The following is a 9,288-nucleotide window of genomic DNA, read 5'->3' as shown; positions in this document are numbered from 1 at the left end:
TGAGACAGGATATCTTGATGGTCTCATGTTCATGTACAATATGTAAATGATAAAGTTTGATAAATATTTTTGACATAATTTCTGAATTGGAATAGTACATGTCTACATAAACCCATATCATATTTAATTTTTTTATTTTCCCCCAGCTTTTCTTTTCTCTTCACAATAAAATATTTGTAACTTTTAAAAAAAGTATCAACTGTTTCATAAACAAATTTCGATTTGACAAACTAAATTGTGAAAAGTCAAGTGGTCACAGGAGGAAGGTATCGTTGCATCACAAACTCTTCTTGCTAAAATAAACTGAAGGAGTCCCATCTATCAGGGATGACAGCTTCAGGCTTTGTCTAATTACTCCCTTTTTTTCTTCTTTCCTGCTGTAGCAAACATCCGGCAAAAAAACAGACAACATTTTGTGATGATGAATATAACAGTTGCCACACAGGCCAGCAGGAACCCAATCACATCCAGAGAGTGGTACTGAAACCATGTGAGGTCGTGGGCTGCAACCCGAAGGTGTTTGGCTCCTTTGTGGCGCAAGACGAACTCGATCCAGAAAACTGCTCGATCTAGAGGCTTCATTGGCTGATCATGGTGAATTCTTGATAATTTCATAGCATTCTCTTTATATCTGGGAAAAAACCCATAAATATTCCAACATTGAAAGTAAGCTTATTGGCTAACCAAATTCATGAATGGCTTTGGAAAAGTGTTATGCAAATGACTCAAGGGAAATGTCACAATATTGACATAGAATTTGAATGCTTTGAGTCATCATAGCCAGTTTTATTTTTAAATTGGAATTTTATCATTAAAAATATTTTTAAAAGGGAAAATGAAAGGTCAGGTGCGAAAATTAATATCTTTTTAGCAGAAGAAATATTATGAGCCATTCCATGTGCTGTAAGTAAGATAGTGGAAATGCAATCTGAGAGTGATCATCTTGATGTTTTCAAAGGGAATTGTGTCACGGTGGTTGAAATGCCTTCTGAGAAGTCTCTCTGCTTCTATTCTACTTTTCTGTCTTCTACTCTGTTTCCTAGCCAGTACCCAAAATGAATTTCTATGAAACAAGTGTCATATTATTACACTTCTAGTATAAGATTTCCATTTGGATTCTCACCCCATTAAGAATCTGTTCTTCATTTTACCGGACCCTACATTGTAAGTTCCTGGAACATCTCCTAACACTTTCCCCATGCCCATTCTCTTCCAGGGATATTGTCCTTCTGTTGTCCTTTTAGCTACCACGTATGTACTCACCTTACCACCTTTAAACTTTTTGCTCCCTCTCTCTCTAACTTGGAACATTCTTCACTGAAACAACACAATGGTTGCTTCTATCTCTTTTTGAGGTTTCCCCTTAAATGTTAACTCTCAGAGAGGCTTTTCCTGGTATGGTAGCCCCCCTAGGATTTTCTCTTTTTTAGTGTGCTTATTTTTTCATTTGATCTTAGAGTTTTAAAATATGTTGTATGTCTTCTCAAATAAACCCTTAAATAGGAAATGCATAAGATAAATGTACATACTCTAAGTAAACAGCTCAGATGCTAAAATTTAACTAAAAAATTATGTAGATGCCAACGTACCTATTACTCAGATCATGACGTGGTATCGCACCTGCCTAGTAGTATCCCCTTTTCATAGATCATTTTAGTCACTACTCCTATCCTCAAATTAAGTATGACCCTAACTTCTAACATCATAGATTAGCTTTGCCTATTTATATCATTAAGTCATATAGTGTGTCCATATTTGTGTCTTTTTATAGTAGTTGTTTGTTAATTTTATTGCTGTGTAGTATCCCCTTGATTGACAAAAGCTACAGATTATTTCTTCATATTATATGTGATAGATATTTGTGATGTTAACATTTTTGGACACTACTACTAATTCTGGTATAAATATTCTAGTATATGTATCATCAGGTTTATATATTTATATGTTTCTGTTTCTTATATATTTGGGTGAGGAGTTGCTGAGACAAGGGTGTGTGTACAATTGTGATATTTTTGTTGACTCCATATTTTATCAAAGTATATTTTTAATTACTAAATATAAAATTTTTAATCATCATTTCTTTGACTATTTCTAAATCATATGTATAGCATGGCTAGACCATATATCTTTATGATTTTGAATCTTTAAAAATTTACTGAGTTGTGATCTATAACCCATTATATGGTCAATTCAGGTAACTGTTCTATATATTCTTGACAAATATGTATTTCCAGTTTATACATACACATGTGTACATATACATATATATATTGTTCATATATATGCTATGCATAAATATCTGAACATATGTCACATAGATTACACTTTTATATTATGTTCTTCAAATACTTTATGTCCTTAATCATTATTTTGTCTTTTCTTTGTCTGTTTAGATTTTATATTCATATGAGTACTGGTATATTTACATTTGGATCTAACACATCATTCTGTGTTTTCTCTTCTATTTTCCAACCTGTTTTATGTTTATTTTCTAAATTTTTGTTGCCTTCTTTTAAAGAATTCTTATCATTTATTGTTTACTATTTTTTTAAAGTATTCCTTTAGGTGCTACTTCCTTATGTAACAATATTATTGAGAGTAGTAATAAATACTGAATTGATAGTAGCTGGTCTAGGCATAACATTGTCCAAATTATTTCCTGCAGAATATGGAAACAATTAATTATTAAAGATTTATTTTATCAAAATTAAACATGTGTGCTTCAAAGGGCATCATTAAGAATGTGTAAAATCAATCCATTCAGAATGGAAGAAAATATTTAAAAATCATATATCCAATAAGGGATGTTACCACAATAATAAATCATTATAAATCATTAATAAAATAAATTAAAGTTAAAAAAATGTCCAAAAGATTGAAATAGAACTTTCTCCAAAGAAGATATGCGAATGACCAGGAAGCACAAGAACAGATGCTCAATATTTTTAGCCATAAAAGAAATACAAATTACGACTAATGAGAGACTACTTTGCACCCACTATAATGGGTATAATAAAAAGACAGATGAGAAATGTTGGAAACAGGATGAAGGAATTGCAACCCTCCTATACTACTGTTAGTGATGAAAAATGGTGCATGTACATTGGAGAACAATTTGGCAGTTTTTCCTAAAAAAATTTGCCATACTGCCCAGCAATTCCACTAATAATTTCTACTGCCATAATATAAAAAACATATTTTCACACAAAAACGTGCATAACAATGTTTATAATCAGAACAAAGAAAATGTCCATGAGCTGATAAATGAATGGATTAATTATGGTATATTCATATACTAAAGGATATTATACAGCAATAAAAGGGAACAAAATACTGATACATGCAGCCACATGGATAAAACTCAAGACAATAATGCCTAGTGAAAAAAACTATTTACAAAACACCATAAATTATATGCTTCCATTTATGTCAGATTTCTAGAAAAGCTAATCCGTAGAGATAAAAATAAATTGGTATTTACCTGGGGTTAGGGGCTTATTGGAAAAGATATCTATGCCCTATGGAGTTTCTTCGGGGTTGATAAAAATGTTCTAAAATTATATTATGGTGATGGCTTCATGATTCTTTAAAAATACTAAATATATTTATATTTTATACTCTAGGTAAATTTTATGCATTGTAAATTATATCTCATTATCAAAACTACGAAAGTAATGATAATATAAAAGTAAATTTGGGGGCAAGAAAAAAGTAACACATTCAGAAATTTTAGGAATTGAATTAAAACATTTTATTATATTTCTAAGTTCATTACTGCTTTTAACTGTGAATTCTATCTTGTTTTTTAAAATTCATCTTTTTTTATACTTATCTATATATCCGAAGTTATTTTTATGTAGAAGATTTTTGCACTATTGTTTACTGATTAAATTTATAGTGTTCAATGCAACTGTGAAATAACTGGTGGAAAATAAAAGCAGATTTCACACTGCTTATATAATTTAAATTCTTTCAATATTAATCTACTGAAAAAGGGCTGAATCTCATCTTGCTTGTTGACAAGGGAACCTATTTATAAATACCACCTAGTAAAAAATTAATATACTCACATGGGGTCATTAATGACTGTCTTCAAAGCATTGAGCAAATCTGTACTTGACATTGTCTTAAAGTCCAATCTAACAGCTGCTCCCTTGGCCTTCATCTGAGCAATGTTCTGTGGTTGATCCGCAAACAAAGGAATGCCCACCATAGGGACCCCGTGGTAGATGGCCTCATAGATGCCATTGGCTCCACCATGAGTTATAAAAGCCTTGGTTTTTGGATGACCTAGAATTGGGTGAAATTCAGAAAAATTATTCATCACAAGTCTTAGGAATAAAATGAGAAATGCACAATATAGGACACCGAGAGCAGCAATGTTTTCTAGATAGCAGATTAGAATACCCATGAAACTGCCCTGAAATTGCATTCAGATTTCAGAGGAAGAAGCACCTACTTTTGCTGGAGAGGTAAGTGAAGGCTGCGTGGAAGAAATGGTGTGTGACTTGAGAATGGAAAAATGAAGACAAGATTAGCAAGCAGAAAAGATGAAAAAGCACATTTTGCATGATGCCAGTACACCAGTGGTGCCACCTGAAAATGCACATTTTGGATAAAAGAAATAAAATGTGCGAAACATAAAAAAAGGAAAAAGAAAAGAAAAAGATTGGGCATGTATTAACAAAAACATGTTCTCTTAAAGAAATAGTGCAGTCTCTGAGTCTGACATGTAGAGTGCCCAAGGCACCAGGGAGTGTCATGGAAGCAGTGCTGAAATCAGAGGAAGGACAGGCCACACTTCACTGTGAAGGTGAGTTATATATACTTTATAATAATACCTAGGGATTTATTCCCATAGAAAATGCAGAGTAACTGGTAATAGAAGAGCAACTGGGATTTTTCAGTGCCATGTGGAATAACCTTGCAGTAGGGAAAAGGATAGGGGTCAAGTTGTAGAAATAGGAGACAGAGAGACAACCCAGGAAGCTATTGAAAAATTATCTGAGAAGCAATTACACCTCATATGAAGATACTTTGGTTTGGGACATAAAGAATATGAGTGCATGTAACAAAATGTCAACTGTTATAGTTTATTCTTGCCCCCTAGGGCCTGAAAATAAATATAAAGTAGTTATGTTTATTTTTGAGTTTTCAAAAATAAACACTCACTATGTTAGTTGCTGTTGACCTGCTATCACTATAATTGGCTGTTAGCCACAGATTCGGTATTTTTTCTTCAGTATCTTACCAAGAAGGTCATTCTGGGGCAACCACTCGTACAGCTGAGTATTGGGTCCTAAGGTATCTGGTTTCTTGCCATCAAATCTCCATAAAACCTGTTAGGGTAAAGAAAATACCTTGTTCCATGGTGGAACTCCAAAGTTATGGCATGGTAAAACTCTAAAAGGGTTATCAATCATCTAGTCAAATCCCCTCCATGTAAAAGATGAAGAAATGAGAACAAGATTGTTAAGTAATGAGAACTACTGAAACTCTGAGGTAAATAGAATAGCCAGATTTCATGTGCTTATGGCTGCAATCACTTTGGTATATAAAGAATTTTAAGTAACTTAGACGAATGATGCTTTCAATGATAAATTCAAGTATTTAACAAGCTGACAATGTATGCATAAAACACTCACATCGGTAATGATCTTCGTATTTATTTTATTTGTCTATTTTCTACTAGGTGCCATCTTCTAAATTTAGTATTCTATTTATTCCTTCTTTTAATGTTTATATTTAATTATCTTGGACACTTAATAGTTGTACATATGTATACATGATGTCTTCTTACAGGCATAGAATGTGTAAATTTCAAACCATGGTAATTGTGGTATCTGTCACCTCAAGCATTTGAGTGATATGAGTAGTAGTTCATTTATATCTACTTTTTATATAATTAATTTCTTTACAGTTTGACATTATTTGAGTTACAAAAATAAGTGTAAGAAGAGCTACTTGTGAGAAAGATACCAATGCTGCATTGGTAGTATGCATGACTGCTGTTAGGTAGAATTTATTAAGCACGTCTTCCAAGAAAAAGTGTAAGTGGAAATTTTTAACGCAAATTCAGAGTGTTACCGCTATTTCTAGCTTTGAAAATTCTTTCAATGTATAAAAATAGAGCTGTGGTCAATTTATGAATAACAACACAGCCGTTGAAGAAGTCTAAAATTGTATTTTGCTAAATTTTGCTTACTAGATCATTAACACTTAGATGATAGGCTACAGCAATGATTCATATGGTCTTCTGTAACTGAGCCATTTCCATGCCCAGTACCAAAATAAGCTTATTGTGTAATTTCCAGGCAATCCTTATCAACTTGAATAAAGTTTAGAAATGTTTACCTTCCATTTGCTATTTTAGTGTTGAAGTATTTTGAATTTTCAGCAAAAAGGTAGCAGAGGTCATTAGGACGATTCTATGTCAGATAGAAAACTTAAAAAGTAATTCGCAAATACACATAGATTGGAAATGTATTCTATATATTATTAATGGGAAATACTTTCCTACTATATCTTATGGAAGGGGCATCTGAACCTCTTCCCATTCCTGCCTTCATTCTGATTGACTCCTTCCTTTATTCCATTCTCCTTCCTCAATCCAAAGGGGGTATTTGTCTAGTGGTTTGATCAGAGTCTTGTGGGGCCACGTTTTATAATGCACAGGTTCTACGGTAAGGGCAGGATCCCATCTGCATCTTTGCATTACATCCAGGCCCTGACCAGCAAGGCGGGTAAGGTTTTCTTTCTCTAATTCTACTTGGCTAGGTGGGTACCTGGAATGGTGATTTCTCAGCCCAATCATCCTTTCCCTCAATAGCATCCTGAACAGCACACCAAATAGGCTTATTCCAAATTTATAGGAGGTACAAAAGGCCAGATCACATGGGAATCCTAAACTGCAATGCATTGCAGACTTTTTTCAATACCTGCTTATAGTTATTGTGCTAGTGCAGACACTCACTAAAATTTAACTCCTTTCTAATAATATCTGTAGTGTATATGGTGCCCTCAGGAAGTCTGTTACAATAGGATTAAATGACAGGGTAGAATTTGGTGATTTCTGTGTATACGATTGCAATACCATCATATTTAATAATATCAAAACTTCACTGCACCTTTTCGGTATATTTGTTATGGTCAGAATGTTAATGTCAAAGTTATTATAAATGAAAACCCTCCTCTTTACTATTGTAGCATCTTCCCTATATATTTGAGTTTTTGAGGTGATATGTGAGATAAGTAGAGGTATCCTAACAGATAACCTTTTGGACGGAAAATTTCTGCAGCTGTGTTCTTTACAAAGTTTAACAGAGCCATTGCGTAGCTGTCCACCACTAGGCACTTTATCTAACCTTTTGTGGGATCTGGGCAAGGGCTGAAGCAATCACATTGGCCCTTTCTTCTGTCATGTTACTGACTATCGAGCCCAGAGAAAACACCACCACACCATTTTCTCCAGAGCTCTGGACAAAGTCTTCCATGTCCTGTGAAGAAAGAATGTGTTCCATCACAAACGGGTATCAGTATAAGAAACATATTTGAAAAGATTGTTAAAAACATCTAAGAAGAGAAAATGAAGTATTATCAAGAATTATTAGAGCAAGGGCTATTTTTTAACTGAGCTAATCACTAAGTTTATTTGGAGAGTAATATGTATTATGAGATAGATGGCTTCTATTGTGGGTATTTGTGCAAATATGTGTTTGCACGTGTATGTATGTGTGTGGGAGGAAGAAATGAAGTAGAGCTATTACAATGTAGTTGGGAGAGATAATGCTCGAAAATATTATACCCAGACTCTTCATTTATATTATTGTATTTATTATTATAATGTACATTTTTAAAGGTGGCTTCACTTGGCTTTAATTCTATATAATTGTAGTTCTAAATCACTTTCGTTCATTTCAGGGATTTTTCTATAGATTTTTTTTGGTTTGTAGCCATTGGAGTTATTCTCTGATTATTACAAGGAGGCTATTTTACTAAGAGTTGGGATGATTTTATATCTATGTTTCTTCAGTTCTATAATCTTTTCTACCTCACTTAAATTTGTCAGAATTTCCCAGTCTTTTCCCACACATGTACACACACAATAATAGGTGAAGGCTAATAATCACTGATATTCAGGATTATGATATTGTGGTTTAGAATTTTAGTGAAATAGTCCCAAGGGTTCCATTTATATATAGAATTAGAGGGTATACAGTTACATAGCTGAATGATCATATTTCCTAGGTCATTGTTTAGGTATGAGACATTTTTTATCCTGAAATTACGCTTCAAATTCATGTGCTATTTTTCACTGTCTGGGAGGAACTGTCATTATTCTCTGACTGTGTCCCTCAGAGAGCACCATTGCCACACTGGAGAGAACCACCAGGCCTTTCTGTCATGGAGATCTGGTCACTCTCCTGAGTAGTTCACTCACGATATGTAAAATTCTTGGTGAATATGTGCTTGCTTGGAGTTGATTGAGAATGATTTTGACTTGTGTTTTCCATTCTGTGCCAGTTTTTAAATTGTAATACATTCTATATGGGAATAATCTAAACTATTCAATGTATTCTTTCACCGAAGAAAAACAAACAACCAACCCCCTTCCCCCACAAAAAAAAAAAAAAGCAAAGAGGAGAAAGAACAAAAAGAAACGTAGAACCAAGTGTTTCCTGGACATCACATCCAAATCATATACTCTTTTTTTATTGTTGTTCCTTTCATATTAAATTCATTTTTTCTTTCTCTCTGCAAAATAATGATCAATTTCTTTCTCCATTGCAAGTAAGCTTTCATAGGTTAATACTTGGGGTGAACCCTCTATTTAAAACAGTTGTTTACAAAAAAAAATAGTCTTAACCAATGACATCAGTTTTAATAGGAGAGTCACTGTACTTTTAACATTATTCCATGTAATACATGGGACATCCAGGTATTCTGTGTGATTCAAGTTACCTGAAGCCACATTTCATGTAACTTGTGTTTAATGTTTTGTCTCACTGACTGACTACCTATAAAAACCTTCATTCATTCAGTGTAAAATAATACAACCTCTCTTTACAGATTCATTACTGATCTCATTCTGTAACACCTTTATAAAAATAATACAAGATCAATGTAAGAAATTTTGTAATAGTATGAAAAGTTAAAAAAAGATACGGGGTTTCATCCATACTCTGTGTCCAGAGATATTCCCAATTTAAAGTTTCTGTGCTTTCATTACGATTTTTATTCTCTTTATATAACTCAATGTATTTATGTGACATATGTTTAGAAAATTTT

General features: G+C 33.2%; 1 pseudogene; it reads right to left on the bottom strand.

Moving 5' to 3' along the window:
* Nucleotides 1-56: 56 nt before the first annotated feature.
* LOC105819302 overlaps nucleotides 57-9,288 on the bottom strand; it is a 32,261-nt pseudogene continuing 23,029 nt past the window's right edge.

Source organism: Propithecus coquereli, unplaced genomic scaffold, assembly GCF_000956105.1.
Source record: "Propithecus coquereli isolate 6110/MARCELLA unplaced genomic scaffold, Pcoq_1.0 Scaffold479, whole genome shotgun sequence".
NCBI classification, from domain to species: Eukaryota; Metazoa; Chordata; class Mammalia; order Primates; family Indriidae; genus Propithecus; species Propithecus coquereli.
This window is presented reverse-complemented; position numbering and strand designations above follow the sequence as displayed.